General features: G+C 44.2%; 1 protein-coding gene across 2 annotated transcripts in view; it reads left to right on the forward strand.

Annotated features, from left to right (window-relative positions):
- Positions 1–7,045: 7,045 nt before the first annotated feature.
- Positions 7,046–18,148, forward strand: part of nlgn2a (neuroligin 2a) — a 194,548-nt gene continuing 183,445 nt past the window's right edge. For both annotated transcript variants that reach the window (XM_038732099.1, XM_038732101.1), the window contains exon 1: positions 7,046–8,276. The gene's annotated coding sequence lies outside the window, so the exon portion shown is untranslated. The remainder of the gene's footprint in view (positions 8,277–18,148) is intronic.

The raw sequence follows: 18,148 nt of genomic DNA on the forward strand, positions 1-18,148 counted from the left end.
AAATGTCAGGCCAGGATAAGCCTGCCAAATAACCTGCAAAACAATGTCTTGTTCTGCTTATTATTCATAATGAAGTGTGTATGTGGACACAGAAACATACAAGTAGGCGGGATAAATTAACCCACACACGCTAGTGTTTGTACTGGTGCTGTGTGTTAGACACTGATAAAACATATGGATGTTTCCGGTTTACTCTGGTTTTATTTTAATAGTTTTGGTTATCCTTTCTTTCCGCAGTGTTGGGCAAGTTACTTGTAAACAATTACTCTGAATTACTCACCTATTATTAAATATTTACATTCCTTTACTCATCATTAATAACAAAAGTACTTACATCACTTGTTAAATTACTTTTAATACTCAAGCCAGCTTCATCGAATGAGCCTCAACATCCACACATTACATACACTGCATTTAACACGTGTATAAAATGAGACATTGTGGTTTAACTGACTAACTAGGCAGCCTACAGTTTGGAGGAATTAACTCACCAACAACAAATAGCTTAGCTTCTGTGACAGCACTCAAAACACAAAACATCCACCAATGTGTCCCTGAGCAAGACACTCAACCCCTAGTTTCTCCAGAGGTGTGCGGCCTCTGACATGTATAGCAACTGTAAGTCACTTTGGATAAAAGCTAAATGTAATGTACTCACATTTCTCCTTTTTAAGTAGAGGCTAACCACTCCTAGCTCCAGCCATAACAACAAGCTAACATGTTCCAAATGAGTGTGTCTGCTGGAAAAAGTAATTCCAACGCTGTCTCTTGGTCAGCCGGTCCTCACAAGAAAAACAGCCATATAGGTTGATTATGCAGCAACTTATTACATCTCATATTTGTGTTTATTGTTAGGTCACGACCTCTAGCAGCCGCATGACAATAGCAAAGGAAGAAATCAGGTGAGGACATATAGGTAGGTAGGTAGATACATTAATGTGACACAATATAACAGGTTATAGAGTGAAATTGAGTTTTGTAACTCCCTTCTGCTACATAGCAGACAATACAAATTAATAAAGAAACAATTATAAAAATGGTAAACAGAAATCATCACTGGAGCAGTGCTGAGGATGAATGAGAGTTTAAGAGTCTTATAGCTTGGGGGGGAAAAGCTGCTCTGCAGTCTGGTGGTGCGGCAGCTGAAATTTCTATATCTCTTCCCAGAAGGGAGCAGGGTGAACAGGCTGTGGCTGGATGGGTACTGTCCTTTAGTATCCTTTGAGCTCTGCGTAGGCACCTCACCTCAAAGATATCACATATAAAGAGCGACAAAGTCCCTGTTAGGAGGTGGTTGGGTTGGATGGATGAAGAGTTTGAGCCCCATGAGAAAGAAAGTCAAAGTTGACTTATTTAAAGTTTTAAGTTAAATAACTCTAAGTCTTGTGTTCCAACTGTCATATATTTTGTTTTGGGAGAACTGACAATCAACCTATTTTGTTGTTTAGGTATGAGGACGTGTGTCTATTGGCTATGTGCTAAGATCTGGGAAACTGGTGGCATTGCTAAAAAGAAGAAAACACGAGTAGACCAACATGATTATAAAATCAGTTTTAAACAATCTTCCAGTTTAGCCAAACTTAAATGGAAGAAAGGTCAAATGTAAAATTATTACACAAACTGTCACATGTAAATATCCATCACAGTTTCATCCTGGTTCAAATTTGATCTATTGTATTTACTGTAGTTTTCCTTGTACACAGTTTTCCTGTGGAAAGAGCAGTTTCTACAACCATCAAACATCAAATAAAGTGTTTTTGATAATAAAACTGTTTGTTCATTACTTGTCTGAATTTGCCATCGTCCATCAACCCTAAAAGAAACACATTTCCTCTTTATGTGAGTTTACTATCTCCTTACCAATACATGATTACTGAGCTCCTCTCTCAGCAGGGTCCCACACATACACACTCACACTGTGTCACACCGCACAGACACAGGCACAAGTACAGACACGGCATATGAAGCTACTAATGTTAATAATGACTACATGCGCTTATGTGATCACAAGGCCGTAAACCTAGAGTTTCTGGGGCAGAGGAAGTAATAAAAAAATGCAAAGTCACACAGGTCTCATCCTCTCTTTCTTTATACCTCACTGTGGCAGCCGGCATCAATGGGACATTTGGCGCTGCAATTAGCACCGGCCTATTCGTGGATGTGGAGACTTCCACCAGTGCTCAGATGGGTACAATTAAAAAGCAGATGCCACTCTAGCTAATGGGGTGTGTATGTGTATGTGTGTGTGGACGGGGGCTGCTTGGTAATATAGACAGGAAAACAGGAGGTGGCATACGATGGGAACCAATGCAAGTGGAGCTACGTTAGCACTAATCTAGTAGGCTCCCTGCTGCTACAGATCAGATAAGAAGGATGCTATCCCCGACCCCAAGGGGCTGGAGGCTTGCTGAGGAGCGGAGATATATACAAAAACAGGGAGGGAGGAAGGTGGAAGAGGGGATGGAAACTGGGAGTCCACAAGGAGAGATTTGCTGAAAGATGAGCTGGAGGTGGATGAGGTAGAGGGTGAGCATGGTGTACAGTTGAAGTATTGGTTTCACAATTTGAAAAAGCATCTTTTTTATTAACCACTTTAACTTTCACAGCTTTAATTTCTTAAATCTTAATTGATTGTTTAGTCACTTGTGAGCTGTGTAATAAGCTGACAAAACAGCACTGACATATAGTTGACATGTCAAATGTGTTGGACAAACACGTACCTTTTGCACCTGTCCACCTAATGAATGTATGTCAAATATTAATGTTCCTTTTAGCTCTGTTTTGGTCGCCATTGACCGTCTCTTTTGCACCAGCTAGCTGCTAACTGTCTGCTCTTTGCTGCTGGGCAGGTAGCATACAGTCGGTCGGAGCTTTTTGGCTGACAGTGACAACACTGGCCTGTTGCTGTAAATGACTTTAATTCGAGTGATGAAAGTGAACCAAAACAGTAAAGGTGTGGGTCGCAAAATAAAAACAATGGGCTAAAATAGCTAACATATTCTGTAGAGCTAAGGGGACTGCAGATTTATGTGCAAATCCATCACTACAACAGAACATGTTAGTCATTTGACCTGTTTTTAGTATGAAAATATGGATGAGTGTGGCTTCAGAGTGGATACATGTGAAAATGGAAGAAAACAGCTTTTTGAATGTCTGCCCGTCAGCAATGTTAAGACCTACTTTCTGTGACATCTAACTTTCTGTTTTGATGCTTATTGCCCAGGAAATAATGCTAGCCTTGGTTAACAAGTAGCATTAAAATACCTTTATCTTCAGAAACAGTGTTGGACAGACAAGGAAAAAGCTTTAGCCTGCTGATAATAAGGGCCGGATTTACAAACATCCCGAATAAAGAGCACTAAATTGTGTGTGCATTCTAAAACATTGCACTTGCAATTTTATTACCTGTTAAGGGTTATAAACTAAGAATTATTGCGTAGATGACAACAGGTGCAAACACAGTGGCGGTGGCAGTATTTAAATGAGGGTTTTGCGTGTTTTAATGGTTTCCGACATGGAAAGTTGGGAGGGAAAGCAGCCAATGCGTAAAAACCTTGGTTTGTCTCATTCAGTGCGACCTGAGTATGTGGAAATCGTATGTACCTGCCCATCCTGCCTAAGATAGCGCTAAGTACTTGGGACAGCACACCTTGGGAAACCCCCAGCAGAAACAGATACAGAATGCTGGAATGACCCTGAAGCAGATCGTGCCAGCAGATCGTGCTTCATCCAGTCCTTCATCCAACAATCACCAACCGTCCTCAGCATGTTTCCTTTCAAACGTATTAAATACATGCTATAAAAGAAATTGCTTTTAGGCTTGTTAGATCACATTGCGTGGAGTAAATAAATGTATTTGCATGTTACCCCCCCATTACTTTGCACAATAAAATTGAAATGCCCCAAATTGCATATTCATTAAGGCAAAAGTAGTAAATGAACAACAGGTGCTATCTTGTACTTTTGAAAGACGTCATTCTGCGTGCACACTGTTATTACATTTGGACACGTTTTTACTCACACAAACCTTTAGTAAATCTGGCCCCAAGGGGGTTATGCCATTGTCTAGAGGGTAGTATTCTATCGTTCAGTTATTTGCTATTAAAACAAAAGATATCATTCTGAATGCTCCCCACATATTTTGCGTAATGTTCCCTTTCTGACGCCTATGTTTGCTGCTAAATGCCATTAGCATTCCATTGAACTACACAATGGTTATGCTATCATTCTGTCTCATGCCTGACTCATACAACACATTCTCTGTAACTGGTTTACCCCACAAAATAAACAATGTTGCAATAAATAACATTGTGCTCAAACATTGATCCAACCTTACAGCGATAAGTGAGCATGTGAGAAACTTATGCCAGGAGGTAAAGAGCGGGAATGGAGGTGGGAGTAAGCTTGGAAGAGCACCAGTTACCGCCCCGGAGGGCGGATGCCTCGTGGTGGGCAGGAAGGTAGAAAGAGAGATGAGAGAAAGAGAAGGGAGAATAAATGTGAAGCTACAAGGAAGTCAAGAAAGATTACCAGTGATGAAGTAAAGAAGGGTAAATCAGTTTAAGGACTTCAGACAGGGCGTCATGTGTAAGAGGTTTAAAGGTGTGAGGGTGTGAACATAGAGGACAAGACAAGGGCACAGAGGGGAGCAGGATAAGGGTGAGATTTTGAGCTTCCAGTGTCATACTGCATGAGTGTGAAGCGGTTAAACGATAATAACTGCAGCAGGAGCAAGAGGAGAATCAGCACATTTCATTTAAAGTGTATAAGTGCCATGCAGTTCCTCTACCTCTCCTGGCAGTCTAGCATCCAACTGTGCTAAAACCCAGTCTCTTTCCCCCAAAAGACCTTTGTGAATTAAAAGCTGGCATCGGCTAGCTGGCTAGTTGTTTTTCAGCAATTTGGATTGACATCTTGGCCGTCCTTTTCTCCCTCTGAGGAGTAATAGTCTGTAATTATGCATATAATGTGTACATGTGCACAGGTGAGTGTGCACTATACTGCCTTCCTTGGAATTAGCCGTAAACAAACAAATAATTGTTTCTCTTTGATATTCTGTTTCAATTGCCGTGACAGTGCGGGCTCTCACAGTCTCCAAACACAGAAAGAATTTGTGGGCACGCTCAATAGGTCAGGTTGCAGCAAAAGTAAATTAGGCGAGGAGAGAAAATGGGCTTTCTGCATACTCAGGGTGCCTTAGACAGAAAGGTTAATGGCTTTATGAGATTGCAATGACATGTTATTGCAAACACCTCTGAGCAAACAAATTATTCGATTGTAATATTGCAGGCTGGAGGAGTTGTTGCAGCCTGTTATTAATGGAATTTTAAATCCACAGGCATGTGTACATGTGTGATATGCGTATGCATTATGTAATTCTTAACACGAATCTTCCCCTGTGGGTGTTGTGCTACAACTGTTAAATTTTCAGAGCTGTTCTCCTTTGAAAGTTGAGGCATAGAAAAAGAGAGCCCGAGGTCTGTCTGTAGGGGCCTATGACCCCGGAGGCCACATCATTGGGCCTTTTGGCTGGTTGCTTATGCGTAGAATTGCGCCACTCAAGCACAACCCACTATAATGGTGTTCTGGAGGCATAAAAACATTCATGAACATTGCAGAGGAATTCTCCATAGACCAGCAGCTCCCCCTGGGGCTCCACAGTTGCAAACTGACCTCTAACAACATATATCACAACTGTGTGTAGGAATGGATAGTGTGTGTTCTTCTGTGTTAAGGTAGAGCAAAAGGGAGGTCATGAGACATGTGTTTGCAACTGCAGATCAGTGTAGTCCAACAGTAGTCCATCAGTGACAAACCACAAGAAGTTAAAACAGAGGTGAGTGTGTGTGTGTGTGTGTGTGTGTGTGTGTGTGTATCATGGTGTGTGGCCTCAGCTGTCAGGTCTCCCTGGTGGGTCATTACCTCTGATGCTTGGCTAGGGTCTATCAAGTGTTAGACATCAACATCACCCCTGTACACGAAGACACACAAACACGCGCATGCACGCACACGCGCACACACACACACACACACACACACACACAGGCCCTCTACCTCCTCACCTTGGCCTGATGGGATATCACTGGGGGAATGTACATCCAACACCAAAGACAATTTGTCTTGATAGCCAAGATCGTAGCACCATGGCAATGTCTCTCTTCCTCTCTCCCTGCCTCATCTGTGTCCCTCAGGTAGCTGGATGTGTCCAAAGGTGAAAAGCACGACTGGCTGACATGATGTTTTGGCTGATTTATGACAGGATGGCTTCCCACATGAATGTGGAAGCAGCCTGTTTCCCTGCCTGTGGTTTATACGAGGAAGTGAGATAGTAGCACGAAAACAAGAGAAAAGTTTCATTTTCATTTCATTTTTATCCTATGAGCTGGGAATTCCTGGCAGGCGCCAGCCTGCCAACTGTGGATACATGGCTCTGCAGTGGGAGAGCGACTGAGGCAGATGTTTGGCTGTGTTATGACCCTGGTAATAAGACAGACATGTGGCTGTCCTGCATCCAGAGGAGCAGGTGCTGCCACCACACAGCCATTACCATCTGCACTGATGAGATCAGGGACTCAGCCATGCTGGATGTTAGATGGTTATTATCCCTTAAAGTAAAACATCGAATTAATAAATGTGCAAGCTGGTGAAGTCAGCAACCAACCCCCCACAAATATCAGTATCACATTCCTAAAGGGACTTGTAGTGATGGTTAGTGTGTGCGTATCCTAATCTTACTGTATGTTATATAATTTTTATCTTCTGTGGTATCAGTGTAAAATTCACTTAATACCCTATTTGGCACAGAAAGTACTGCTATGATGTTTATCCCTCAATGATTAACATGGTTAGCCTGCCATTAACCATTCAGAATTACATGTTCTCTGTGGTGAAAGGGTAAACTTTATATGATGAATGAAGAGATGGAGGGGAAAAACTGAGTTGAGGATCATAGAGGGATGCTTAAAGTGGTTGGGTGAATAGTGAAGGGATAGTGGAAAAGGAAAGATGCAGGGTGGGGGTGGGGGTTGAGGTGAAAAAAAAGGGCTAGTATCCCTTTAACGTCCTCTGACGTCATGCTGATGCAGATCTGCCCCGCTGGATGCGAGCGGAGGAGAGGAGGAGAGGGATGCCGAAAAAATGAAACTCCTCAGCACAAATTTTTCACATCCCTCTGCAGGAGTAGATGGACACCAACCTTAGGACGCCCTCTGTACAGTGGAGCGGTTTAACAGCCTCTGTTTCCACGACTGAGTGAACGTGAGCATGCTGTCCTCGCGACAGAAACTGAGGTAAACGCGACACATTTTTTTAGCAGAAAAAGCGACCATATTGAGGTCAGAGGAAAGCGTTGCCAAGACGACCAGCTTGCTAGGGAGGACACTGCAGCGCGCGCGTCACACGCCGGGAGCGAGCGTGCGTGCTTGCGAGGGTGCGCACGTGCGCGCGTACGCCACAGCTAGCCGAGGCGGTCACGGCGTCCACACAGCGGCAACGGCGGCAGCATCTTCTCACAAGACGAGCACCAGACGACCGCGCAGTCCACGTCCTCCCGTTACCTTTTTAGACGAGCTAAAAGCGAGCCGACGCTTGCACCGGGACTCGAGTCGGTGCTCGGCGGTGTCGGAGTGCTCCTCGAGGGGATTTATTGAGGATTTATCGACAAGGTCCCAGAAAAAAAACGCTCAAAAACTGAGTTGCTGCGACCACTGGGCAACACAGGTGACACTTCCCCGGCTGTCAAAACCACCGAAAGCCCGCCGACACGTCCGGGGAATTTTGGAGTTATTTTGTCGTATTAAGAAGGCCTCGATAAAAAAACGTACATTGTTGATTCGTGAGGCAAACTGGACTGTCAGCCGAGAAATTAATAAATATATTGCCGCGCTGGAGGAGAAGGAGAGCGTGCCGAGCCCGCCTGCCCGGATGGGGAATCATACAAGGCTATCTTGCTGTAGGTGGTGTGTAATGCAGTAGAGCGGTTGTATTTTTGGTATTCAGCCTCCACTGTCGTTGTCTCCAGTCATGAAGTCCCACCTGTCGGCCCGGTTAGGTTGAACGAGTTAGTGCTGTGGTGGGGCATTTTTGAAGGTTTTTTTGTATTGGTATATTTGTTAAATTTATTTTTAACAAGCACTTTTTTGTCTGCTTGACACTTACCACTGCTGGAGGAAGGTTAGCGAAGAGGACAAGGAGGAGAAAGAAGAAATCTCAGGAAAAAAAAATACATCACTGGGAATCTGGCCCCCCACCAGCACCCTTGGATCACAGATTAACAGGTAGGATGAGGTTTACATGGAGATGAGTCTTAACCGGAGAAATCTGAGAAACACACTAAAATCTGTCGTTTCAATTGATCATTTCCCCCAATTTGCATTCAATTTGCATTCTTAATGTGTGTGTGTGTGTGTTTTCTTTTTTTGGGGGGAGGGGGGGGTTGACACCTAAATTAAAAAATGCTATTAAGAAAGGAAGATCAGAATCAGAAAACTGGGGCTAAAATGAGGGACCTTTCTTTGCAAATGAGTTTTTAAAGCCTTTATGACATGTCATTAAAAAGATATTTTTGGAATATGAATAAATATACATGTTGTATGTATGGATCAATTGCCCACTGATCAAAGGCATTTGGAGTTGTCCAAAACATGTCTGGAATGAATGACAGGTTGTTGAGCAGTTTTGTGGCCAATCTGTTAAATTTTGCAGCATGTTTTTGTATGTCACATGTCACATGTATGTGATGTGCTGTGTGGCGATGTCAGACCTGTTGTGACTGAGTCGAGCTTCGTGCAGAGGTGCTGCTCCTTCACAACAGAGAAGATGTATCCTCTGGACCATTAATGAGGACTCAGACTCAGAGATCCTCTGGTGGAACGAGAGAGAAACAGAGGCTGCTATTCAGTCCGGCTGAGATCATTTCACTGTCCTGGTAACATGCAGAATTTGGAGCTTATTAATCAAAGTGCTTCGCTGAGGTTGCATCAATGCTGGATCAGTCATTGTGCATATGGCGATCATTGTGCATTTCTTTAATTGGGTATTGTCTGGAATAAGAGGGGAATTAATAGGAGTGGAATGGGCATTTTGCAGATGACTGAAATGATGCACACACAAAGGCCCCCATTCAACAGTTAAATCATCCTTCAACTGAATATGAGCATATTTACATGGGGTCTTTATACTCAAAGGACCCAGGAAACGCCAGGACCATGAGAACATATTACCCTAAATGCTCTCCTCCACATGCACACACACACACACACACACACACACACACACACACACACACACATACACACACAAGTAGATGCACACACACAGCACGAAGAATGGGGTGCATTTATATGCTGTGGCTGATGTTGTGGGGTATTCGGATCGGCAGGGCCTGCTAGATGATAGAATTCAGCAGGGACAAGTAGACCTCTGTTCTTATCTGCAGCGACAAGAAGGGGTAGGCAGCTCTGCTCGGCTCAGCTCGGCTTCTTTCCCTGGTTTAGGCAGCTAGCCTGACCATATAGCAGATAGGGACATCTCTGCGGGGAGAAAGCGTTTTAATGGAGGTATGGGGAGGGGAACTAAATGTGCGACTGTCCTTGTGCTAAATAGATGTTGTCACAGAGGAATAGTTATTTATCTCGATGGCGGCTGGCTGGGAACTTTGAAGACCTGTGGAGATGTTTAAGAGGGATAAAGATGGCACGCTAATGCAGTGTGTAGAATGATTGCAGGCGTTGGAGTGTGTGGAGAGAGAAATATGTACACACAGAATGGGAGAAAAGAATCGAATAGAGGGGGAGACGTCGTAGAGCATTTCTGCAGCAGTGCAAGATAGACTTGTCAGGGAGGCCTTCACAGACTTTATGTGTGTGAGAATCATGTATGTATTTTTTGTATCTCTGTATATGTCCCAACCAAATGCATGCAAGACCCTGTCAACACACTGCACAGCGCCACCCATTCCCTGGCAAGGTGTGGCAAAGCTGGAGGCAGATGGGGCCGAAGCGATCAAAGCGCATTCTCGGGTAGATTGATGGCTCCTCCTGTGTGTTGCTAAGCAGTCAGATACAGGCCAGTGTTGTGACAGGGTGGGATGAAATAGCCATCACAATCCCACTGTCACAGTCCTCAGAATCCCTACCTGTGCGTCTACTGCTGCTAATATTATCCCTCGCTATTTATTTTTACTGGAGATAAATCAGTGACAGTAGACGAGTCATTGCGATGTTTTCTCACTGTGGAGATGACAGCAGTTGCTGCTAATATTAGGTGAGAGATGTCATCTGTGCAACAAATCGTCAGCATTATGGCAGCTGACATGTTGACTGGAGATCTGGAGACCCGACTGATGAATGCTGGTGAAATTGAATGTTTGTTTAGCAAAGTCGAAAATGAATTAGTAAAGCCAAAGCTGGCTGAACACGCAAGTCCTCAGGGAGGCGCTGTTGTTAACGTCTCCCTTCTGTTGTGGGAAGCTGAGGAAGGCAAACAACGTGAGTGTGAAGGTGGAGAAATGTATTTGTATTTGCTGGCATCGTTTTATTTCCCCAACAGCGAGAATTTCTCTTCTCCTTTTCAGCCAACTCGAAGGTCCCAAACTGTGCAGTTAGTGGTTGTTGTAATAGACAGGATATTAAATAATTGTGGGAACCTGTTTGCACCTTTGAAGAATCTGTCTACAAAAGGTAACTGAAAGCAATGTGTTTTACAGACACATACTTAATGAACACCTTATTTATGGAGGTAACACAGAAATCTGTCTTCTTGGGTCTACTCGGGCTACGAGTGGATGTTCAATATTTCGGCAGATTCTATAAAAACACACAAACCTTGTTTTTTTTCTGCTTTTCTAGTAGAAAATACAGCCGATTAAATGCAATAGCCCTACAATGTATGCTCTTTTTATACAGGAAGGCTTGGTAATTGACAACAAGCTGTGCACAATAGGAATATGAGTCTCCCTCTTCCCTGAGCACTTGTCTGCCCATATAATGACCCAGTCTTTTACATGTGTTCCTTGTCATGTACTACTCTTCACCCATTACATGAATTCATCTTTTGAACTGCTTCCCTCCTCTGTGAAGGACAGTAGGCTTTTGAAATACCATATATGCTCTGCATGACTTTTTTTATCGCCTTCATTCCTGCATTCATTTGTTTCTCTTCTCCATCCACATGTGGCCGACTCATTTATTTGATTCCAAGGGAGCCCGTCTTGTTGGGTTTTTTTTGTGAAGAGTGTGTGTCGTTGCTATGGCAGCATCTTTTTGGAAGGGGAAGAGCCCCGCAGAGGCTTTAAACCTGAAGCTTTTTGTTTCATTTTCCCTGGGTTTTGCGTGTGTGCTCCAGCACGTGCCCGTGTATATAAAGGGTGCAGGACTGATCAAAAAACCACTGATATCACCATATCGACTGCTGCAATGTCCAAATTGCTGGAGGCTGCATTTTTTTCTTTATGATAAAGCCCAGTAAACAGTGTTCTATGGTGCTGTGCAGAATCCCGACATGAAATCGTTACGACCAAACACTTGATTACATTCAAAATGAGCTAGCCTAAGCATTAGCATGTCTTCCTTGCGCCAGTATTTTGCAGCTGGGGGAAAAAAAGCATAGTGCATAAGTTGACTGTCTGTTTTTTTGTAATATGATGCATGTGATGTGTGTGGTGGTGAATGCTATTGTTCTCTGGCAATTTTCTATTTATAGTTATTGGAAGAATAAAGGTAATAGATTATATTATGTTTTTGAGGATAGTTCTCTGAGACAAGTACCTCCAACTTTCCACCTCAGCCTGTCAGTGTGTCCGTTTTGTTGTGATTCTCTTAGAGTGCTGGTCTCCCACAGTCCCTCCACAGTGGCCCATCTCTTTCCTTTGCCTGAGCCTGTTGAATAAGATCTTTGCTCTCTGGGGTGCAAGATGGAGAAGAGGGGTTAGAGCCATTACTTGCCATTCTTCCTCTCTCTCTTAGCCTCAGTCTTCCTCTATTTTCTGCAGCCTATTGCTGTATTTTCTACTATTTTATTTGTCTTATTGTTTCTGTCTCCCATGTCTTTCCCCCACACACCCACTCCAAACATTTCTTCCTCGGTCTCCTTTGTCTGTATTCAAACGCCCATATTGTCAACCTGAGATGAGCAGCACTGTAGTGTCCCCAGTGGGCTCATTAAGGTTAAATCAAGGTCAAACCCTCTCTGCCACATTTCGATGGAACAAAACCCGATGTTCGCTTCCCGAGTCTCCATCCAGCAGCAGCAGCAGCAGCAACCTTCACATGGGCTCCCCTCCCATCTCCTGCTAGAACTAGACTGACCACCGGCCAGGATCAATGAACATTTACTCCTCTTTTCTTCAAAGAGATAAAATCCAAAGGCCGTCACAGAGACAGCAAGAAACCACACAGAACACCCATCGGCCAGCTCCGTACTGGTAGCTGCCCTCTCATGTTTGACAGTGCAGGACGTTGGATCCAGCTCCACATTCCCTCTGACAGTTGAAAACCTGAACAGATTAAAACCACTGTTGAGTGATTTTTCAACACATAATTCCATTCCTAATAGAGGTGCAAGGCTACAATGGGATTTCATGCTTCTGTGTTGCAGAGTCAGGCCCTGAATAGAAAGCACGATACAGATTTGATCGAATCAACAGCACCGGAGTCAGCAACAGCCGAGATTAAATACATCCTGCTTTCTGGCCAATCAGATTGACTGACAGTTGGAATACTTGCTGCTGTGAGCAGTGCAGCTCATCCCTCTGGCAAACTGAGTGACTTCCCTGTATTTCTCTGGTGCATCCATGGGAATTCTACCTGCGTGCATCAGTGTTGTCCTTAATAACCCTCTGCAATCCTTTTCATAGTCCAGGGATTTTATACACAAATCTCACAGCAACATAACTTTGGAGATTACTGTGTTTATGAAAAATACTGTTTTCTGTCTGTTTACTGTCTTTCACACACACAGCACTGTAGTGCATATTTGTCTCACAAGCACACACAGCTTATTGCTATCGATGGGGACGTGGATAAATTGAGTGAGTTATGGTATTGACAGCATCTCAAGGTCAGGAGTAGCCACATCCTCACGAGGACTCCACAGTAAACCCTCAGCATCGCAAACAAGCTCCGGGTCAATGGGTCCTGGAGACAGGCAGGTAGGGAGGCCGCTATTTCTGCCACTTTACCCCAGACACATACAGAGCGAGGAGGAGAGAATGTGCTCTGAAAGTCAAGTGACCGCGGATGTCACATGAAATGGAAAAGAGCGGAGGTAGCAAGCTGAAGAGCAAACAGGAGGGTGATTCAGAAAAGCAAGCAGTGAACGAGCACACTGTACAACCGGGAGAGAGAAATGGAGAGGAATGCCACAACATTACACCACCATCTCTATTTTGCACTCCTAACATCTGCTATATGCTACCTCTTCCCTGTTGTTGCACACACATTAGTATGGGCTGACACTCCACCACACATATTAGTATGAGCTGTCAGCCGAAGCCCTAACAACTAGCTAGAGAAAGACCAGTTGAATGGTAATGCTGGCAAAGGAAGCAGCAGCAGCAGTGGCTGTGTTGGCCAACGTGCTTTAGTGTTATCACTGTGGCTGCACTGTATAATTATGAGGGTTGTTATAAAACACACATATTTCCCTCTTCTGCTGGCACACACACAGTCCAACAAAATGAGCCTCCGTGGCAGCAAAGCCAGTGGCTGTCCCGTAGTACAAGCTAGGGTATTATCCATTTGATGTCCATCTGTTGACATAAGTGACGGTGGGTCATGGTAGCTGAGGCATGGCCAGAGAGGCTGGCTAATGGAAACACTTGAGGATGCAGAGATACCAGTCACTCCTGTCGATCTCCCAGGGGTTTCTGCTGCTGTTAAGAGTGCTGCCTGGAGGAGCTCTGAATGAGCGGTTTTCAGCGACATAGTCACTACTTCCTTACTGCCAAGACATTTATTGTTCAGCAGTGGACGTCACCTCTTCAACCTTACTTTGAAGAATTGTGCCTCAACCCCTCCACGTCTAAACAAATGGAGCGTTTCAAGTACTTCCATGTGCCGTCTAGCTCCAGATGAAGCATTGTTAGTCTGCTGGGCTCTAGCTGTTGCGATGGTGTACGCTAATGAAAAGAATAAGCCTGTTCTTACATAGTAAATTAGGATGTCTCCTCCTTGACAAGCCCGTGCTAGATTCTGGCTGAATTTGTGTGTATGTGCTGGTTGGAAAACGAAAGCAGAGGCGCGACAGTGATGAATGAGCACCAGAATGGCAGCGTTACACTTTCGCGCTCGATAATTCCAAGCAGGCAATGATCGTCGCCGTTATTGTCACAATCAGCAAAGAAAACACTAACCCTCAGGATGAACGGGGACACACGTGTGCACATGAAAACACATACACAACAATGAAAGGTTCTGTCTTTGTTGCACACATTAAAGAGCAAAGACTGCAAAACCTTTGGCATGCCTTTCTCCTTTGATTTGTTTTAACCAAAGGCGCTTCCTTTTGTTTTCTCTTAATATTTAAGGATGCGGCAAGTGGATCCTCCATCCTTCATCGAAAACAATGCATGTTGGTTGAATCATTCATCTATAGCTCACACTGTCTCTCAAGGCTGAAGAAATTCCTTTGTTGACAAATGGTTGAAGGAAAGAAGGGCTAAATTCCAATCTGTGTGCATCACTACCGGGCCAAACACCCTGCACGAGCAGATTTTTGTGGACTGTACTTGCACAGATAGCAGCTCATAACACCAGGAACATAAATGTCAGTGTTCTGACTCGTACCCAACTTTATTGAGTGCATTTATCTGCCACCCTCGGGCTACAGTATCTTGGAGAAAATTACTCATCTTCCCCCGTGCAGTGCCCTTCATACGTCCCCTCTAAATGTCTGGAATCCACCAAAGGTGTAAGAAAGAGGGGGAAATGTGTAAAGGACAAGGAAATATAATAAGTACGGGAAATGTAGATTATAAAGGTAAACAAGACAGAAATGTATAGATGGCATGTAAAGAGGGGAACAGCTCACCATTAGATAGAAGAAAGATAGCGTCTTGTCACCTTAATTAGCCAGGGTAAATGAGTGAAACCTTGCTCACATGCTAACGCTAACAGCTAACGAGAACGAGAGGTGAGATTGCTATGCTGGGATCTATGTATTGCTTTTAGATGGCGGAATGTGTGGGGGTTGGGGGTGTTTCTGCAAAGACAAAGACCTGGGAGGAACGCAGCCAGAGTTCCCCTGGTGCCTACATGAAACGATTTGGGTTTAAACTCCAGGGACTTGGAAATAAGGAGAGGAATGGGAGAAGGGAGCTGTGATTTAGAAGGCTGCAAGTCAGCAGGATTTCCTGGCCCTGTTTTTTCTCTCTCTCTCTCTCTCTTTCTCTCTCGCTCTCCTTTTGTGGGGAATAAACACATCTCACTGGACGAGCTCTATCCCTCTCGCAGGAGAACGTGTTTCACATTCTGGAAGACAGTACAGCTGCAAGGGAGTGTGTTGTGTAAGTACAGTTGATTTGTATGTGTGTGCGTGGCATGTGGATTCCTCCCTTTGAGATTTTGTTGACAAGTAAATATCTGAATTGATTTTCCAAAGGTCTCTGTATGGCTGACCCATGGATTGCGTTCTTGACATCTTATTTTGCAAGACTTTGACAAATCTGAAAAGGTAGAGTCGTATCGATTCAAGTCGGTGAGCCGATATTTCATAATCCTCACCAACATAAAGAAATTCCTATCAGGGAATTATTGGATGCTCCCAATCAATTTAGTTAAACACACAAGGGAATTTGACTTCCACAGTCGGCTCCACATCCTCCAAATCTTCAGTTGTAAAAATCTGTCTACATTTCCTCTTGTCACTCTCCTAACCTCTACCCATTTGCCCTTCCATCCCTCCCCCTTTCTTCTTTACCACTGGCTACTCAGGCCACCCCCTGCCCTCTCCGTTTTCTCCTCTCTCCACTTAATTAACCCATTGATCAGGATGCTCATAAATTAGTCTCCTGCAGAGACCCTCATAGAGCACCCTTCCTGTCTCTCACACCCCTCACCCAGAGCTCTTCTTTCATTGTTACAATCAATGTCCCTGGGCCGTCCTAAACCCCACTTGTGTCATCATCTGAAGCCAAATGCATTTTTCAAAAATTGTACTTGATTCAGCTGCACATACATTTACAACGATGTAGCGAAAGCTGGGGAGCGTGGAAAGAGGAATTAAGGCAAGTGGGGAGCAGGGAGTTGGGCGGAGGTCAATGCTGCTCTGGTACAATCCCTCAATTCATTAGGCTCACATAGCTCAACCTTTTCATGGCACCTCCCTTGTGTCTATAAATGTTTTCCCCTTCCTTCCGTCTCTCTCTCTCTTGCGCTCTGTTCGACTTGTTCTCCAGAGCAGGGTACCGGATGCCTGCTCAGAAATTTGACCAATTAGGGGGATTTTAGATGTCATTATGGAGGAAGGCCCCTCTTACACCACCTCCTTAACATCCTCTTGCCTATTTCTTTAATTTCTGTCCTGCTTCTTTACTCTCCTTCCTGTTTGCATTGCTTGTACCCCCTTAACAAGTTCTTTACAACAACCACTTTCTCTTTTCCATTTAGTCCAGTCATTCCTTTTATTATCACCTTACCTTCCTTCCATGTTTTCCCCGAATCTCCTGACTGTCATCCTTTCGGCAGCCCTTTCTGCACTTAAATCCTCTTCACCTTTGCCCTCTTTTATGTCTGTAATGTTTTATCCGTGCCTTGCCAGCACCCTTTCCCCCCCTGTCTACTTTTCAGCCTTATCTAACAGAGTGTTCAGGGGTGCAGAATGGACCTGAACCAGGTATATATGTTATCTATGGTCCGGTTCAGGGTTGGGCGATGGTTTTATTTAAAGGCTTGGCTCACTGGTACAGGATTCATTCATATCGCGAGCTAGTCTCCAGCTAGGGCTACCCAGGGACAGGAATTTTAACTGAGCCAGAAGCCATGCGGAAGACATGTAAATGTAGAATGCTTTGGCAAACTGCAGGGGGAATGCATACAGATGCGCACATGAGGTAGCACCAGGGTGGCACAGAGGAAATACACTTACCCACCACCATAGGCACTGGGTTTGCTCCTCAGCTGTGGTGCTTCCAGCTACCCTGGGTGCTTCCTTAACACTTTTGTCAGGTACAGATTCGGAGGGAATGCCGTTATGGATCATATCTTTGTTGCACTATAGTAGCAGCTCCACAAGTGCCTGTGTGGAGTGGCACGGGACCTTATATTCTCAACCTTCGGGCACATTACGGCTGTTTTGTTGAAGCTCTTCATTTGCATTTTCCGTGTGGAAAACAACCTGGTCCCTTCCTAGGCCAACAGAGGGCATAAGAAATGACAAGGCCAGCTGTGCGTTGGCCATTATAGATGTGTACAGAGGGATGGAAAAAAAGAAGCTCTCACATAGCTATATTTTTTTTGTGGCTTCGCTCTTACTACACGACAGTTTTGCTGTGTTTGATATTCCTTGTAACCTTGGCCAAAGGTATCTTTGTTCATTCTGAAAGGATAACTGTTTCAATAGTTGTAAAAACGTACAGGAGCTAGCGCCATCCCTTGGCCTTCTGCCAAATACATATATATAATAAAAAGCAAATACAGTGAAGATTCAAAGGCACAGAATGCCTGCAGGGCAAAGAACTGAGCATGCCCAGGGGTGTGGTGAATGGATTCCTTTCTGCTCATGTGGTGACCTACTGTTGCTAAGGCTTGAGGGAAAATATCCTGAAGAAGAATGTTATTTCCAAGTGTGACTTGAGAGATTCAACGCTTGGGGTCTGCCATGGGGTTATCTGTGTATCTGTCTTTCTATATAGCCATCTTTTTTTGTGTGTAATGGGTACTTTTTTGTTGTAGAGGCAGGAGCAAAATGTGTGTGTGCATGTGATTTTTGAGCATATTATGAGAATGGAGCACAGCAGTGGCTTTTATCACCTACTGTTAAAATCAGGGGGAGTTTGAGAGCCTGAAGTTCTGTGGAGATGACTTGTCCTCTTTGTTGTCTGACCACAATGTGTTGTACACTGCAGGACTGCTGACTCCTGTATGCCTACGCAGCTTTTGTGACTTTACCTATCACACACACACACACACAAACACACACACACACAAGCACG

This window comes from Micropterus salmoides, unplaced genomic scaffold, assembly GCF_014851395.1.
Source record: "Micropterus salmoides isolate LMB-PRFRI ecotype aquatic unplaced genomic scaffold, ASM1485139v1 Ms_hic_scaffold_2, whole genome shotgun sequence".
Taxonomy (NCBI): domain Eukaryota; kingdom Metazoa; phylum Chordata; class Actinopteri; order Centrarchiformes; family Centrarchidae; genus Micropterus; species Micropterus salmoides.